At 35.7% G+C, this 18,954-nt stretch overlaps 6 non-coding genes across 6 annotated transcripts; all 6 read right to left on the reverse strand.

The window, feature by feature from the left end:
* Nucleotides 1–4,302: 4,302 nt before the first annotated feature.
* TRNAQ-UUG (transfer RNA glutamine (anticodon UUG)) lies at nt 4,303–4,374 on the reverse strand. Its single transcript has one exon. It is a non-coding gene; the product is annotated as a tRNA-Gln (tRNA).
* Nucleotides 4,375–9,648: 5,274 nt separating this feature from the next.
* Nucleotides 9,649–9,720, reverse strand: TRNAQ-UUG (transfer RNA glutamine (anticodon UUG)). The gene has a single exon. It is a non-coding gene; the product is annotated as a tRNA-Gln (tRNA).
* A 2,601-nt stretch (nt 9,721–12,321) lies between these two features.
* Nucleotides 12,322–12,393, reverse strand: TRNAQ-UUG (transfer RNA glutamine (anticodon UUG)). The gene has a single exon. It is a non-coding gene; the product is annotated as a tRNA-Gln (tRNA).
* Nucleotides 12,394–14,093: 1,700 nt separating this feature from the next.
* TRNAQ-UUG (transfer RNA glutamine (anticodon UUG)) lies at nt 14,094–14,165 on the reverse strand. Its single transcript has one exon. It is a non-coding gene; the product is annotated as a tRNA-Gln (tRNA).
* Nucleotides 14,166–14,984: 819 nt separating this feature from the next.
* TRNAQ-UUG (transfer RNA glutamine (anticodon UUG)) lies at nt 14,985–15,056 on the reverse strand. Its single transcript has one exon. It is a non-coding gene; the product is annotated as a tRNA-Gln (tRNA).
* A 3,492-nt stretch (nt 15,057–18,548) lies between these two features.
* On the reverse strand, nt 18,549–18,620 carry TRNAQ-UUG (transfer RNA glutamine (anticodon UUG)). The gene has a single exon. It is a non-coding gene; the product is annotated as a tRNA-Gln (tRNA).
* Nucleotides 18,621–18,954: the final 334 nt, after the last annotated feature.

An 18,954-nucleotide genomic window follows, 5' to 3' on the forward strand; every position in this document is an offset into this window, starting at 1 on the left:
TTTTTGTGTTTGCTGATGCTTTTATGTATGGCTGGTTCACTCAGTTGGTTAGAGCGTGGAGCTAATAATGCCAAGGTCACGGGTTTGATCCCCATATAAGCCATGTGCTTTTTCTTGTTATCCTACAAGAAATGCCAAGAAAGGATTTTATCCAGCAACAAAGTGCATGAAGAGTGGGATCAACACATGGCATTGGCTAGAGTTAGCAGCCCTTGAAACTTGCTAGAGAACATCATAGACACATACAAAACAGAGAATTTTTAAATCCATGTTAGGAATAAACAAAAATGTCATCCTTTGGCTGATGCAGCATTTCTCTATATGGCATACAGAGAAAACTTTTTCTCAAATATTGCAATGTGGCAAATCTAAGAAATGCAAAGGCAACTTAATCAATCAGGACTTTTTTGGTGATTTAATCTACTGGGGACTAGGTTTTAAGAAGAGAAGAAGACCAGACCTTTACTCTAATTAGTGCACACTGAAGAAGTAAATTCTAAAAACCAGAATATCTAAAAACCATAGCACAAGTGATGGATTACTGCACTCTTATTGCAAATTTTCTTATTTCCAAATGTTTGACAATCATTTCTCCAGTTGAAAACTGATTTGAAACAGTTTCAAAATTAGTTTGGAGTAAAGAAACCACTGAAGTTGATGGGATTTATAGAAAGTTTCAATATAGATAAGCTATAATAAAACTTTGAAAATTAAACTTTAAGGAAAATGAACAAAGTTAGGTCCCACCAAGCTTTGAACTCAGATCACTGGATTCAAAGTCCAGAGTGCTCACCATTACACCATAGAACCCTTTGTTATAGAGTCTTCCTCTACTCAATATAGCTGATCTTTGAAATACTGAATGTTCTCCTGTTTTAGGTACATTTGGCATTTTTGTGTTTGCTGATGCTTTTATGTATGGCCGGTTTGCTCAGTTGGTTAGAGCGTGGAGCTAATAACGCCAAGGTCACGGGTTTGATCCACATATAGGCCATGTGCTTTTTCTTGTTGTCCTACAAGAAATGCCAAGAAGGGATTTTATCCAGCGACAAACTGCATGAAGACTGGGATCAACACATGGCATTGGCTAGAGTTAGCAGCCCTTGAAACTTGCTAGAGAACATCATAGACACATACAAAACAGAGAATTTTTAAATCCATGTTAGGAATAAACAAAAATGTCATCCTTTGGCTGATGCAGCATTTCTCTATATGGCATACAGAGAAAACTTTTTCTCAAATATTGCAATATGGCAAATCTAAGAAATGCAAAGGCAACTTAATCAATCAGGACTTTTTTTGGTGATTGAATCTACTGGGGACTAGGTTTTAAGAAGAGAAGAAGACCAGACCTTTACTCTAATTAGTGCACACTGAAGAAGTAACTTCTAAAAACCAGAATATCTAAAAACCATAGCACAAGTGATGGATTACTGCATTCTTTTTGCAAATTTTATTATTTCCAAATGTTTGACAAACATCTCTTCAGTTGAATACTGATTTGAAACAGTTTCAAAATTAGTTTGGAGTAAAGAAAGCACTGAAGTTGATGGGATTATAGAAAGTTTCAATATAGATAAGCTATCATAAAACTTTGAAAATTAAACTTTAAGGAAATGAACAAAGTTGGTTCCCACGGAGATTTGAACTTGGATCAGTGGATTCAAAGTTCAGAGTGCTCACCTTTACACCATAGAACCCTTTATTATAGATTCTTCCTCTACTCAATATAGCTGATCTTTGAAATACTGAATGTTCTCCTGTTTTAGGTACATTTGGCATTTTTGTGTTTGCGGATGCTTTTATGTATGGCTGGTTTGCTCAGATGGTTAGAGCATGGAGCTAATAACACCAAGGTCACGGGTTCGATCAACATATAGGCCATTTGCTTTTTCTTGTTGTCCTACAAGAAATGCCAAGAAGGGATTTTATCCAGCGACAAAGTGCATGAAGACTGGGATCAACACAAGGCATTGGCTAGAGTTTGCAGCCCTTGAAACTTGCTAGAGAACATCATTGACACATACAAAACAGAGAATTTTTAAATCCATGTTAGGAATAAACAAAAATGTCATCCTTTGGCTGACACAGCATTTCTCTCTATGGCATACAGAGAAAACTTTTTCTCAAATATTGCAATATGGCAAATCTAAGAAATGCAAAGACAACTTAATCAATCAGGACTTTTTTTGGTGATTGAATCTACTGGGGACTAGGTTTTAAGAAGAGAAGAAGACCAGACCTTTACTCTAATTAGTGCACACTGAAGAAGTAACTTCTAAAAACCAGAATATCTAAAAACCATAGCACAAGTGATGGATTACTGCATTCTTATTGCAACTTTTATTATTTCCAAATGTTTGACAAACATCTCTCCAGTTGAAAACTGATTTGAAACAGTTTCAAAATTAGTTTGGAGTAAAGAAACCACTGAAGTTGATGGGATTATAGAAAGTTGCAATATAGATAAGCTATCATAAAACTTTGAAAATTAAACTTTAAGGAAAATGAACAAAGTTGGGTCCCACGGAGATTTGAACTTGGATCAGTGGATTCAAAGTTCAGAGTGCTCACCTTTACACCATAGAACCCTTTATTATAGATTCTTCCTCTACTCAATATAGCTGATCTTTGAAATACTGAATGTTCTCCTGTTTTAGGTACATTTGGCATTTTTCTGTTTGCGGATGCTTTTATGTATGGCCGGTTTGCTCAGTTGGTTAGAGCGTGGAGCTAATAATGCCAAGGTCACGGGTTTGATCCACATATAGGCCATGTGCTTTTACTTGTAGTCCTACAAGAAATGCCAAGAAGGGATTTTATCAAGCGACAAAGTGCATGAAGACTGGGATCAACACATGGCATTGGCTAGAGTTAGCAGCCCTTGAAACTTGCTAGAGAACATCATAGACACATACAAAACAGAGAATTTTTAAATCCATGTTAGGAATAAACAAAAATGTCATCCTTTGGCTGATGCAGCATTTCTCTCTATGGCATACAGAGAAAACTTTTTCTCAAATATAGCAATATGGCAAATCTAAGAAATGCAAAGGCAACTTAATCAATCAGGACTTTTTTTGGTGATTGAATCTACTGGGGACTAGGTTTTAAGAAGAGAAGAAGACCAGACCTTTACTCTAATTAGTGCACACTGATGAAGTAAATTCTAAAAACCAGAATATCTAAAAACCATAGCACAAGTGATGGATTACTGCATTCTTATTGCAACTTTTCTTATTTCCAAATGTTTGACAAACATCTCTCCAGTTGAAAACTGATTTGAAACAGTTTCAAAATTAGTTTGGAATAAAGAAACCACTGAAGTTGATGGGATTTATAGAAAGTTTCAATATAGATAAGCTATCATAAAACTTTGAAAATTAAACTTTAAGGAAAATGAACAAAGTTAGGTCCCACCGAGATTTGAAATTGGATCACTGGATTCAAAGTCCAGAGTGCTCACCATTACACCATAGAACCCTTTATTATTGAATCTTCAACTACTCAATATAGCTGATCTTTGAAATACTGAATGTTCTCCTGTTTTAGGTACATTTGGCATTTTTGTGTTTGCTGATGCTTTTATGTATGGCTGGTTCACTCAGTTGGTTAGAGCGTGGAGCTAATAATGCCAAGGTCACGGGTTTGATCCCCATATAAGCCATGTGCTTTTTCTTGTTATCCTACAAGAAATGCCAAGAAAGGATTTTATCCAGCAACAAAGTGCATGAAGAGTGGGATCAACACATAGCATTGGCTAGAGTTAGCAGCCCTTGAAACTTGCTAGAGAGCATCATAGACACATACAAAACAGAGAATTTTTAAATCCATGTTAGGAATAAACAAAAATGTCATCCTTTGGCTGATGCAGCATTTCTCTATATGGCATACAGAGAAAACTTTTTCTCAAATATTGCAATATGGCAAATCTAAGAAATGCAAAGGCAACTTAATCAATCAGGACTTTTTTTGGTGATTGAATCTACTGGGGACTAGGTTTTAAGAAGAGAAGAAGACCAGACCTTTACTCTAATTAGTGCACACTGAAGAAGTAACTTCTAAAAACCAGAATATCTAAAAACCATAGCACAAGTGATGGATTACTGCATTCTTTTTGCAAATTTTATTATTTCCAAATGTTTGACAAACATCTCTCCAGTTGAAAACTGATTTGAAACAGTTTCAAAATTAGTTTGGAGTAAAGAAACCACTGAAGTTGATGGGATTATAGAAAGTTGCAATATAGATAAGCTATCATAAAACTTTGAAAATTAAACTTTAAGGAAAATGAACAAAGTTAGGTCCCACCGAGATTTGAACTCGGATCACTGGATTCAAAGTCCAGAGTGCTCACCGTTACACCATAGAACCCTTTATTATAGAATCTTCCTCTACTCAATATAGCTGATCTTTGAAATACTGAATGTTCTCCTGTTTTAGGTACATTTGGCATTTTTGTGTTTGCTGATGCTTTTATGTATGGCTGGTTCACTCAGTTGGTTAGAGCGTGGAGATAATAATGCCAAGGTCACGGTTTTGATCCACATATAGGCCTTGTGCTTTTACTTGTTGTCCTACAAGAAATGCCAAGAAAGGATTTTATCCAGCAACAAAGTGCATGAAGACTGGGATCAACACATGGCATTGGCTAGAGTTAGCAGCCCTTGAAACTTGCTAGAGAACATCATAGACACATACAAAACAGAGAATTTTTAAATCCATGTTAGGAATAAACAAAAATGTCATCCTTTGGCTGATGCAGCATTTCTCTATATGGCATACAGAGAAAACTTTTTCTCAAATATTGCAATGTGGCAAATCTAAGAAATGCAAAGGCAACTTAATCAATCAGGACTTTTTTGGTGATTTAATCTACTGGGGACTAGGTTTTAAGAAGAGAAGAAGACCAGACCTTTACTCTAATTAGTGCACACTGAAGAAGTAAATTCTAAAAACCAGAATATCTAAAAACCATAGCACAAGTGATGGATTACTGCACTCTTATTGCAAATTTTCTTATTTCCAAATGTTTGACAATCATTTCTCCAGTTGAAAACTGATTTGAAACAGTTTCAAAATTAGTTTGGAGTAAAGAAAGCAATGAAGTTGATGGGATTATAGAAAGTTTCAATATAGATAAGCTATCATAAAACTTTGAAAATTAAACTTTAAGGAAAATGAACAAAGTTAGGTCCCACCAAGCTTTGAACTCAGATCACTGGATTCAAAGTCCAGAGTGCTCACCATTACACCATAGAACCCTTTATTATAGAGTCTTCCTCTACTCAATATAGCTGATCTTTGAAATACTGAATGTTCTCCTGTTTTAGGTACATTTGGCATTTTTGTGTTTGCTGATGCGTTTATGTATGGCCGGTTTGCTCAGTTGGTTAGAGCGTGGAGCTAATAACGCCAAGGTCACGGGTTTGATCCACATATAGGCCATGTGCTTTTTCTTGTTGTCCTACAAGAAATGCCAAGAAGGGATTTTATCCAGCGACAAACTGCATGAAGACTGGGATCAACACATGGCATTGGCTAGAGTTAGCAGCCCTTGAAACTTGCTAGAGAACATCATAGACACATACAAAACAGAGAATTTTTAAATCCATGTTAGGAATAAACAAAAATGTCATCCTTTGGCTGATGCAGCATTTCTCTATATGGCATACAGAGAAAACTTTTTCTCAAATATTGCAATATGGCAAATCTAAGAAATGCAAAGGCAACTTAATCAATCAGGACTTTTTTTGGTGATTGAATCTACTGGGGACTAGGTTTTAAGAAGAGAAGAAGACCAGACCTTTACTCTAATTAGTGCACACTGAAGAAGTAACTTCTAAAAACCAGAATATCTAAAAACCATAGCACAAGTGATGGATTACTGCATTCTTTTTGCAAATTTTATTATTTCCAAATGTTTGACAAACATCTCTTCAGTTGAAAACTGATTTGAAACAGTTTCAAAATTAGTTTGGAGTAAAGAAAGCACTGAAGTTGATGGGATTATAGAAAGTTTCAATATAGATAAGCTATCATAAAACTTTGAAAATTAAACTTTAAGGAAAATGAACAAAGTTGGGTCCCACGGAGATTTGAACTTGGATCAGTGGATTCAAAGTTCAGAGTGCTCACCTTTACACCATAGAACCCTTTATTATAGATTCTTCCTCTACTCAATATAGCTGATCTTTGAAATACTGAATGTTCTCCTGTTTTAGGTACATTTGGCATTTTTGTGTTTGCGGATGCTTTTATGTATGGCCGGTTTGCTCAGATGGTTAGAGCATGGAGCTAATATCACCAAGGTCACGGGTTCGATCAACATATAGGCCATTTGCTTTTTCTTGTTGTCCTACAAGAAATGCCAAGAAGGGATTTTATCCAGCGACAAAGTGCATGAAGACTGGGATCAACACAAGGCATTGGCTAGAGTTTGCAGCCCTTGAAACTTGCTAGAGAACATCATTGACACATACAAAACAGAGAATTTTTAAATCCATGTTAGGAATAAACAAAAATGTCATCCTTTGGCTGATGCAGCATTTCTCTCTATGGCATACAGAGAAACTTTTTCTCAAATATTGCAATATGGCAAATCTAAGAAATGCAAAGACAACTTAATCAATCAGGACTTTTTTTGGTGATTGAATCTACTGGGGACTAGGTTTTAAGAAGAGAAGAAGACCAGACCTTTACTCTAATTAGTGCACACTGAAGAAGTAACTTCTAAAAACCAGAATATCTAAAAACCATAGCACAAGTGATGGATTACTGCATTCTTATTGCAACTTTTATTATTTCCAAATGTTTGACAAACATCTCTCCAGTTGAAAACTGATTTGAAACAGTTTCAAAATTAGTTTGGAGTAAAGAAACCACTGAAGTTGATGGGATTATAGAAAGTTGCAATATAGATAAGCTATCATAAAACTTTGAAAATTAAACTTTAAGGAAAATGAACAAAGTTGGGTCCCACGGAGATTTGAACTTGGATCAGTGGATTCAAAGTTCAGAGTGCTCACCTTTACACCATAGAACCCTTTATTATAGAATCTTCCTCTACTCAATATAGCTGATCTTTGAAATACTGAATGTTCTCCTGTTTTAGGTACATTTGGCATTTTTGTGTTTGCTGATGCTTTTATGTATGGCCGGTTTGCTCAGTTGGTTAGAGCGTGGAGCTAATAACGCCAAGGTCACGGGTTCGATCCACATATAGGCCATTTGCTTTTTCTTGTTGTCCTACAAGAAATGCCAAGAAAGGAATTTATCCAGCAACAAAGTGCATGAAGACTGGGATCAACACATGGCATTGGCTAGAGTTAGCAGCCCTTGAAACTTGCTAGAGAACATCATAGACACATACAAAACAGAGAATTTTTAAATCCATGTTAGGAATAAACAAAAATGTCATCCTTTGGCTGATGCAGCATTTCTCTCTATGGCATACAGAGAAAACTTTTTCTCAAATATTGCAATATGGCAAATCTAAGAAATGCAAAGGCAACTTAATCAATCAGGACATTTTTTGGTGATTGAATCTACTGGGGACTAGGTTTTAAGAAGAGAAGAAGACCAGACCTTTACTCTAATTAGTGCACATTGAAGAAGTAACTTCTAAAAACCAGAATATCTAAAAACCATAGCACAAGTGATGGATTACTGCATTCTTTTTGCAAATTTTATTATTTCCAAATGTTTGACAAACATCTCTCCAGTTGAAAACTGATTTGAAACAGTTTCAAAATTAGTTTGGAGTAAAGAAAGCAATGAAGTTGATGGGATTATAAAAAGTTTCAATATAGATAAGCTATCATAAAACTTTGAAAATTAAACTTTAAGGAAAATGAACAAAGTCAGGTCCCATTGAGATCTGAACTTGGATCACTGGATTCAAAGTCCAGAGTGCTCACCATTACACCATAGAACCCTTTATTATATAATCTTCCTCTACTCAATATAGCTGATCTTTGAAATACTGAATGTTCTCCTGTTTTAGGTACATTTGGCATATTTGTGTTTGCTGATGCTTTTATGTATGGCTGGTTCACTCAGTTGGTTAGAGCGTGGAGCTAATAATGCCAAGGTCACTGGTTTGATCCCCATATAAGCCATGTGCTTTTTCTTGTTGTCCTACAAGAAATGCCAAGAAAGGATTTTATCCAGCAACAAAGTGCATGAAGAGTGGGATCAACACATGGCATTGGCTAGAGTTAGCAGCCCTTGAAACTTGCTAGAGAGCATCATAGACACATACAAAACAGAGAATTTTTAAATCCATGTTAGGAATAAACAAAAATGTCATCCTTTGGCTGATGCTGCATTTCTCTATATGGCATACAGAGAAAACTTTTTCTCAAATATAGCAATATGGCAAATCTAAGAAATGCAAAGGCAACTTAATCAATCAGGACTTTTTTTGGTGATTGAATCTACTGGGGACTAGGTTTTAAGAAGAGAAGAAGACCAGACCTTTACTCTAATTAGTGCACACTGAAGAAGTAAATTCTAAAAACCAGAATATCTAAAAACCATAGCACAAGTGATGGATTACTGCACTCTTATTGCAAATTTTCTTATTTCCAAATGTTTGACAATCATTTCTCCAGTTGAAAACTGATTTGAAACAGTTTCAAAATTAGTTTGGAGTAAAGAAACCACTGAAGTTGATGGGATTTATAGAAAGTTTCAATATAGATAAGCTATCCTAAAACTTTGAAAATTAAACTTTAAGGAAAATGAACAAAGTTAAGTCCCACCAAGCTTTGAACTCGGATCACTGGATTCAAAGTCCAGAGTGCTCACCATTACACCATAGAACCCTTTATTATAGAGTCTTCCTCTACTCAATATAGCTGATCTTTGAAATACTGAATGTTCTCCTGTTTTAGGTACATTTGGCATTTTTCTGTTTGCTGATGCTTTTATGTATGGCCGGTTTGCTCAGTTGGTTAGAGCGTGGAGCTAATAACGCCAAGGTCACGGGTTCGATCCCCATATAGGCCATGTGCTTTTTCTTGTTGTCCTACAAGAAATGTCAAGAAGGGATTTTATCAAGCGACAAAGTGCATGAAGACTGGGATCAACACATGGCATTGGCTAGAGTTAGCAGCCCTTGAAACTTGCTAGAGAACATCATAGACACATACAAAACAGAGAATTTTTAAATCCATGTTAGGAATAAACAAAAATGTCATCCTTTGGCTGATGCAGCATTTCTCTCTATGGCATACAGAGAAAACTTTTTCTCAAATATAGCAATATGGCAAATCTAAGAAATGCAAAGGCAACTTAATCAATCAGGACTTTTTTTGGTGATTGAATCTACTGGGGACTAGGTTTTAAGAAGAGAAGAAGACCAGACCTTTACTCTAATTAGTGCACACTGATGAAGTAAATTCTAAAAACCAGAATATCTAAAAACCATAGCACAAGTGATGGATTACTGCATTCTTATTGCAACTTTTCTTATTTCCAAATGTTTGACAAACATCTCTCCAGTTGAAAACTGATTTGAAACAGTTTCAAAATTAGTTTGGAATAAAGAAACCACTGAAGTTGATGGGATTTATAGAAAGTTTCAATATAGATAAGCTATCATAAAACTTTGAAAATTAAACTTTAAGGAAAATGAACAAAGTTAGGTCCCACCGAGATTTGAACTTGGATCACTGGATTCAAAGTCCAGAGTGCTCACCATTACACCATAGAACCCTTTATTATTGAATCTTCAACTACTCAATATAGCTGATCTTTGAAATACTGAATGTTCTCCTGTTTTAGGTACATTTGGCATTTTTGTGTTTGCTGATGCTTTTATGTATGGCTGGTTCACTCAGTTGGTTAGAGCGTGGAGCTAATAATGCCAAGGTCACGGGTTTGATCCCCATATAAGCCATGTGCTTTTTCTTGTTATCCTACAAGAAATGCCAAGAAAGGATTTTATCCAGCAACAAAGTGCATGAAGAGTGGGATCAACACATGGCATTGGCTAGAGTTAGCAGCCCTTGAAACTTGCTAGAGAACATCATAGACACATACAAAACAGAGAATTTTTAAATCCATGTTAGGAATAAACAAAAATGTCATCCTTTGGCTGATGCAGCATTTCTCTATATGGCATACAGAGAAAACTTTTTCTCAAATATTGCAATGTGGCAAATCTAAGAAATGCAAAGGCAACTTAATCAATCAGGACTTTTTTGGTGATTTAATCTACTGGGGACTAGGTTTTAAGAAGAGAAGAAGACCAGACCTTTACTCTAATTAGTGCACACTGAAGAAGTAAATTCTAAAAACCAGAATATCTAAAAACCATAGCACAAGTGATGGATTACTGCACTCTTATTGCAAATTTTCTTATTTCCAAATGTTTGACAATCATTTCTCCAGTTGAAAACTGATTTGAAACAGTTTCAAAATTAGTTTGGAGTAAAGAAACCACTGAAGTTGATGGGATTTATAGAAAGTTTCAATATAGATAAGCTATAATAAAATTTTGAAAATTAAACTTTAAGGAAAATGAACAAAGTTAGGTCCCACCAAGCTTTGAACTCAGATCACTGGATGCAAAGTCCAGAGTGCTCACCATTACACCATAGAACCCTTTGTTATAGAGTCTTCCTCTACTCAATATAGCTGATCTTTGAAATACTGAATGTTCTCCTGTTTTAGGTACATTTGGCATTTTTGTGTTTGCTGATGCTTTTATGTATGGCCGGTTTGCTCAGTTGGTTAGAGCGTGGAGCTAATAACGCCAAGGTCACGGGTTTGATCCACATATAGGCCATGTGCTTTTTCTTGTTGTCCTACAAGAAATGCCAAGAAGGGATTTTATCCAGCGACAAACTGCATGAAGACTGGGATCAACACATGGCATTGGCTAGAGTTAGCAGCCCTTGAAACTTGCTAGAGAACATCATAGACACATACAAAACAGAGAATTTTTAAATCCATGTGAGGAATAAACAAAAATGTCATCCTTTGGCTGATGCAGCATTTCTCTATATGGCATACAGAGAAAACTTTTTCTCAAATATTGCAATATGGCAAATCTAAGAAATGCAAAGGCAACTTAATCAATCAGGACTTTTTTTGGTGATTGAATCTACTGGGGACTAGGTTTTAAGAAGAGAAGAAGACCAGACCTTTACTCTAATTAGTGCACACTGAAGAAGTAACTTCTAAAAACCAGAATATCTAAAAACCATAGCACAAGTGATGGATTACTGCATTCTTATTGCAACTTTTATTATTTCCAAATGTTTGACAAACATCTCTCCAGTTGAAAACTGATTTGAAACAGTTTCAAAATTAGTTTGGAGTAAAGAAACCACTGAAGTTGATGGGATTATAGAAAGTTGCAATATAGATAAGCTATCATAAAACTTTGAAAATTAAACTTTAAGGAAAATGAACAAAGTTGGGTCCCACGGAGATTTGAACTTGGATCAGTGGATTCAAAGTTCAGAGTGCTCACCTTTACACCATAGAACCCTTTATTATACATTCTTCCTCTACTCAATATAGCTGATCTTTGAAATACTGAATGTTCTCCTGTTTTAGGTACATTTGGCATTTTTGTGTTTGCGGATGCTTTTATGTATGGCCGGTTTGCTCAGATGGTTAGAGCATGGAGCTAATAACACCAAGGTCACGGGTTCGATCAACATATAGGCCATTTGCTTTTTCTTGTTGTCCTACAAGAAATGCCAAGAAGGGATTTTATCCAGCGACAAAGTGCATGAAGACTGGGATCAACACAAGGCATTGGCTAGAGTTTGCAGCCCTTGAAACTTGCTAGAGAACATCATTGACACATACAAAACAGAGAATTTTTAAATCCATGTTAGGAATAAACAAAAATGTCATCCTTTGGCTGACGCAGCATCTCTCTATATGGCATACAGAGAAAACTTTTTCTCAAATATTGCAATATGGCAAATCTAAGAAATGCAAAGACAACTTAATCAATCAGGACTTTTTTTGGTGATTGAATCTACTGGGGACTAGGTTTTAAGAAGAGAAGAAGACCAGACCTTTACTCTAATTAGTGCACACTGAAGAAGTAACTTCTAAAAACCAGAATATCTAAAAACCATAGCACAAGTGATGGATTACTGCATTCTTATTGCAACTTTTATTATTTCCAAATGTTTGACAAACATCTCTCCAGTTGAAAACTGATTTGAAACAGTTTCAAAATTAGTTTGGAGTAAAGAAACCACTGAAGTTGATGGGAGTATAGAAAGTTGCAATATAGATAAGCTATCATAAAACTTTGAAAATTAAACTTTAAGGAAAATGAACAAAGTTAGGTCCCACCGAGATTTGAACTCGGATCACTGGATTCAAAGTCCAGAGTGCTCACCGTTACACCATAGAACCCTTTATTATAGAATCTTCCTCTACTCAATATAGCTGATCTTTGAAATACTGAATGTTCTCCTGTTTTAGGTACATTTGGCATTTTTGGGTTTGCAGATGCTTTTATGTATGGCTGGTTCACTCATTTGGTTTGAGCGTGGAGATAATAATGCCAAGGTCACGGGTTTGATCCACATATAGGCCTTGTGCTTTTACTTGTTGTCCTACAAGAAATGCCAAGAAAGGATTTTATCCAGCAACAAAGTGCATGAAGACTGGGATCAGCACATGGCATTGGCTAGAGTTAGCAGCCCTTGAAACTTGCTAGAGAACATCATAGACACATACAAAACAGAGAATTTTTAAATCCATGTTAGGAATAAACAAAAATGTCATCCTTTGGCTGATGCAGCATTTCTCTATATGGCATACAGAGAAAACTTTTTCTCAAATATTGCAATATGGCAAATCTAAGAAATGCAAAGGCAACTTAATCAATCAGGACTTTTTTGGTGATTGAATCTACTGGGGACTAGGTTTTAAGAAGAGAAGAAGACCAGACCTTTACTCTAATTAGTGCACACTGAAGAAGTAAATTCTAAAAACCAGAATATCTAAAAACCATAGCACAAGTGATGGATTACTGCACTCTTATTGCAAATTTTCTTATTTCCAAATGTTTAACAATCATTTCTCCAGTTGAAAACTGATTTGAAACAGTTTAAAAATTAGTTTGGAGTAAAGAAACCACTGAAGTTGATGGGATTTATAGAAAGTTTCAATATAGATAAGCTATAATAAAACTTTGAAAATTAAACTTTAAGGAAAATGAACAAAGTTAGGTCCCACCAAGCTTTGAACTCAGATCACTGGATTCAAAATCCAGAGTGCTCACCATTACACCATAGAACCCTTTATTATAGAGTCTTACTCTACTCAATATAGCTGATCTTTGAAATACTGAATGTTCTCCTGTTTTAGGTACATTTGGCATTTTTGTGTTTGCTGATGCTTTTATGTATGGCCGGTTTGCTCAGTTGGTTAGAGCGTGGAGCTAATAACGCCAAGGTCACGGGTTTGATCCATGTGCTTTTTCTTGTTGTCCTACAAGAAATGCCAAGAAGGGATTTTATCCAGCGACAAAGTGCATGAAGACTGGGATCAACACATGGCATTGGCTAGAGTTAGCAGCCCTTGAAACTTGCTAGAGAACATCATAGACACATACAAAACAGAGAATTTTTAAATCCATGTTAGGAATAAACAAAAATGTAATCCTTTGGCTGATGCAGCATTTCTCTATATGGCATACAGCGAAAACTTTATCTCAAATATAGCAATATGGCAAATCTAAGAAATGCAAAGGCAACTTAATCAATCAGGACTTTTTTTGGTGATTGAATCTACTGGGGACTAGGTTTTAAGAAGAGAAGAAGACCAGACCTTTACTCTAATTAGTGCACACTGAAGAAGTAACTTCTAAAAACCAGAATATCTAAAAACCATAGCACAAGTGATGGATTACTGCATTCTTATTGCAACTTTTCTTATTTCCAAATGTTTGACAAACATCTCTCCAGTTGAAAACTGATTTGAAACAGTTTCAAAATTAGTTTGGAATAAAGAAACCACTGAAGTTGATGGGATTTATAGAAAGTTTCAATATAGATAAGCTATCATAAAACTTTGAAAATTAAACTTTAAGGAAAATGAACAACGTTAGGTCCCACCGAGATTTGAACTTGGATCACTGGATTCAAAGTCCAGAGTGCTCACCATTACACCATAGAACCCTTTATTATTGAATCTTCAACTACTCAATATAGCTGATCTTTGAAATACTGAATGTTCTCCTGTTTTAGGTACATTTGGCATTTTTGTGTTTGCTGATGCTTTTATGTATGGCTGGTTCACTCAGTTGGTTAGAGCGTGGAGCTAATAATGCCAAGGTCACGGGTTTGATCCCCATATAAGCCATGTGCTTTTTCTTGTTATCCTACAAGAAATGCCAAGAAAGGATTTTATCCAGCAACAAAGTGCATGAAGAGTCGGATCAACACATAGCATTGGCTAGAGTTAGCAGCCCTTGAAACTTGCTAGAGAGCATCATAGACACATACAAAACAGAGAATTTTTAAATCCATGTTAGGAATAAACAAAAATGTCATCCTTTGGCTGATGCAGCATTTCTCTATATGGCATACAGAGAAAACTTTTTCTCAAATATTGCAATATGGCAAATCTAAGAAATGCAAAGGCAACTTAATCAATCAGGACTTTTTTTGGTGATTGAATCTACTGGGGACTAGGTTTTAAGAAGAGAAGAAGACCAGACCTTTACTTTAATTAGTGCACACTGAAGAAGTAACTTCTAAAAACCAGAATATCTAAAAACCATAGCACAAGTGATGGATTACTGCATTCTTTTTGCAAATTTTATTATTTCCAAATGTTTGACAAACATCTCTCCAGTTGAAAACTGATTTGAAACAGTTTCAAAATTAGTTTGGAGTAAAGAAACCACTGAAGTTGATGGGATTATAGAAAGTTGCAATATAGATAAGCTATCATAAAACTTTGAAAATTAAACTTTAAGGAAAATGAACAAAGTTAGGTCCCACCGAGATTTGAACTCGGATCACTGGATTCAAAGTCCAGAGTGCTCACCGTTACACCATAGAACCCTTTATTATAGAATCTTCCTCTACTCAATATAGCTGATCTTTGAAATACTGAATGTTCTCCTGTTTTAGGTACATTTGGCATTTTTGTGTTTGCTGATGCTTTTATGTATGGCTGGTTCACTCAGTTGGTTAGAGCGTGGAGATAATAATGCCAAGGTCACGGTTTTGATCCACATATAGGCCTTGTGCTTTTACTTGTTGTCCTACAAGAAATGCCAAGAAAGGATTTTATCCAGCAACAAAGTGCATGAAGACTGGGATCAACACATGGCATTGGCTAGAGTTAGCAGCCCTTGAAACTTGCTAGAGAACATCATAGACACATACAAAACAGAGAATTTTTAAATCCATGTTAGGAATAAACAAAAATGTCATCCTTTGGCTGATGCAGCATTTCTCTATATGGCATACAGAGAAAACTTTTTCTCAAATATTGCAATATGGCAAATCTAAGAAATGCAAAGGCAACTTAATCAATCAGGACTTTTTTGGTGATTGAATCTACTGGGGACTAGGTTTTAAGAAGAGAAGAAGACCAGACCTTTACTCTAATTAGTGCACACTGAAGAAGTAAATTCTAAAAACCAGAATATCTAAAAACCATAGCACAAGTGATGGATTACTGCACTCTTATTGCAAATTTTCTTATTTCCAAATGTTTGACAATCATTTCTCCAGTTGAAAACTGATTTGAAACAGTTTCAAAATTAGTTTGGAGTAAAGAAACCACTGAAGTTGATGGGATTTATAGAAAGTTTCAATATAGATAAGCTATCCTAAAACTTTGAAAATTAAACTTTAAGGAAAATGAACAAAGTTAGGTCCCACCAAGCTTTGAACTCAGATCACTGGATTCAAAGTCCAAAGTGCTCACCATTACACCATAGAACCCTTTATTATAGAGTTTTCCTCTACTCAATATAGCTGATCTTTGAAATACTGAATGTTCTCCTGTTTTAGGTACATTTGGCATTTTTGTGTTTGCTGATGCTTTTATGTATGGCCGGTTTGCTCAGTTGGTTAGAGCGTGGAGCTAATAACGCCAAGGTCACGGGTTTGATCCACATATAGGCCATGTGCTTTTTCTTGTTGTCCTACAAGAAATGCCAAGAAGGGATTTTATCCAGCGACAAACTGCATGAAGACTGGGATCAACACATGGCATTGGCTAGAGTTAGCAGCCCTTGAAACTTGCTAGAGAACATCATAGACACATACAAAACAGAGAATTTTTAAATCCATGTTAGGAATAAACAAAAATGTCATCCTTTGGCTGATGCAGCATTTCTCTATATGGCATACAGAGAAAACTTTTTCTCAAATATTGCAATATGGCAAATCTAAGAAATGCAAAGGCAACTTAATCAATCAGGACTTTTTTTGGTGATTGAATCTACTGGGGACTAGGTTTTAAGAAGAGAAGAAGACCAGACCTTTACTCTAATTAGTGCACACTGAAGAAGTAACTTCTAAAAACCAGAATATCTAAAAACCATAGCACAAGTGATGGATTACTGCATTCTTTTTGCAAATTTTATTATTTCCAAATGTTTGACAAACATCTCTTCAGTTGAAAACTGATTTGAAACAGTTTCAAAATTAGTTTGGAGTAAAGAAAGCACTGAAGTTGATGGGATTATAGAAAGTTTCAATATAGATAAGCTATCATAAAACTTTGAAAATTAAACTTTAAGGAAATGAACAAAGTTGGGTCCCACGGAGATTTGAACTTGGATCAGTGGATTCAAAGTTCAGAGTGCTCACCTTTACACCATAGAACCCTTTATTATAGATTCTTCCTCTACTCAATATAGCTGATCTTTGAAATACTGAATGTTCTCCTGTTTTAGGTACATTTGGCATTTTTGTGTTTGCGGATGCTTTTATGTATGGCCGGTTTGCTCAGATGGTTAGAGCATGGAGCTAATAACACCAAGGTCACGGGTTCGATCAACATATAGGCCATTTGCTTTTTCTTGTTGTCCTACAAGAAATGCCAAGAAGGGATTTTATCCAGCGACAAAGTGCATGAAGACTGGGATCAACACAAGGCATTGGCTAGAGTTTGCAGCCCTTGAAACTTGCTAGAGAACATCATTGACACATACAAAACAGAGAATTTTTAAATCCATGTTAGGAATAAACAAAAATGTCATCCTTTGGCTGACGCAGCATTTCTCTCTATGGCATACAGAGAAAACTTTTTCTCAAATATTGCAATATGGCAAATCTAAGAAATGCAAAGACAACTTAATCAATCAGGACTTTTTTTGGTGATTGAATCTACTGGGGACTAGGTTTTAAGAAGAGAAGAAGACCAGACCTTTACTCTAATTAGTGCACACTGAAGAAGTAACTTCTAAAAACCAGAATATCTAAAAACCATAGCACAAGTGATGGATTACTGCATTCTTATTGCAACTTTTATTATTTCCAAATGTTTGACAAACATCTCTCCAGTTGAAAACTGATTTGAAACAGTTTCAAAATTAGTTTGGAGTAAAGAAACCACTGAAGTTGATGGGATTATAGAAAGTTGCAATATAGATAAGCTATAATAAAACTTTGAAAATTAAACTTTAAGGAAAATGAACAAAGTTAGGTCCCACCAAGCTTTGAACTCAGATCACTGGATTCAAAGTCCAGAGTGCTCACCATTACACCATAGAACCCTTTATTATAGAGTCTTCCTCTACTCAATATAGCTGATCTTTGAAATACTGAATGTTCTCCTGTTTTAGGTACATTTGGCATTTTTGTGTTTGCTGATGCTTTTATGTATGGCCGGTTTGCTCAGTTGGTTAGAGCGTGGAGCTAATAACGCCAAGGTCACGGGTTTGATCCACATATAGGCCATGTGCTTTTTCTTGTTGTCCTACAAGAAATGCCAAGAAGGGATTTTATCCAGCGACAAAGTGCATGAAGACTGGGATCAACACATGGCATTGGCTAGAGTTAGCAGCCCTTGAAACTTGCTAGAGAACATCATAGACACATACAAAACAGAGAATTTTTAAATCCATGTTAGGAATAAACAAAAATGTAATCCTTTGGCTGATGCAGCATTTCTCTATATGGCATACAGAGAAAACTTTATCTCAAATATAGCAATATGGCAAATCTAAGAAATGCAAAGGCAACTTAATCAATCAGGACTTTTTTTGGTGATTGAATCTACTGGGGACTAGGTTTTAAGAAGAGAAGAAGACCAGACCTTTACTCTAATTAGTGCACACTGAAGAAGTAACTTCTAAAAACCAGAATATCTAAAAACCATAGCACAAGTGATGGATTACTGCATTCTTATTGCAACTTTTCTTATTTCCAAATGTTTGACAAACATCTCTCCAGTTGAAAACTGATTTGAAACAGTTTCAAAATTAGTTTGGAATAAAGAAACCACTGAAGTTGATGGGATTTATAGAAAGTTTCAATATAGATAAGCTATCATAAAACTTTGAAAATTAAACTTTAAGGAAAATGAACAACGTTAGGTCCCACCGAGATTTGAACTTGGATCACTGGATTCAAAGTCCAGAGTGCTCACCATTACACCATAGAACCCTTTATTATTGAATCTTCAACTACTCAATATAGCTGATCTTTGAAATACTGAATGTTCTCCTGTTTTAGGTACATTTGGCATTTTTGTGTTTGCTGATGCTTTTATGTATGGCTGGTTCACTCAGTTGGTTAGAGCGTGGAGCTAATAATGCCAAGGTCACGGGTTTGATCCCCATATAAGCCATGTGCTTTTTCTTGTTATCCTACAAGAAATGCCAAGAAAGGATTTTATCCAGCAACAAAGTGCATGAAGAGTGGGATCAACACATAGCATTGGCTAGAGTTAGCAGCCCTTGAAACTTGCTAGAGAGCATCATAGACACATACAAAACAG

The sequence above is a fragment of the Taudactylus pleione genome, unplaced genomic scaffold (genome assembly GCF_031769625.1).
Source record: "Taudactylus pleione unplaced genomic scaffold, aTauple2 ptg000085l, whole genome shotgun sequence".
NCBI classification, from domain to species: domain Eukaryota; kingdom Metazoa; phylum Chordata; class Amphibia; order Anura; family Myobatrachidae; genus Taudactylus; species Taudactylus pleione.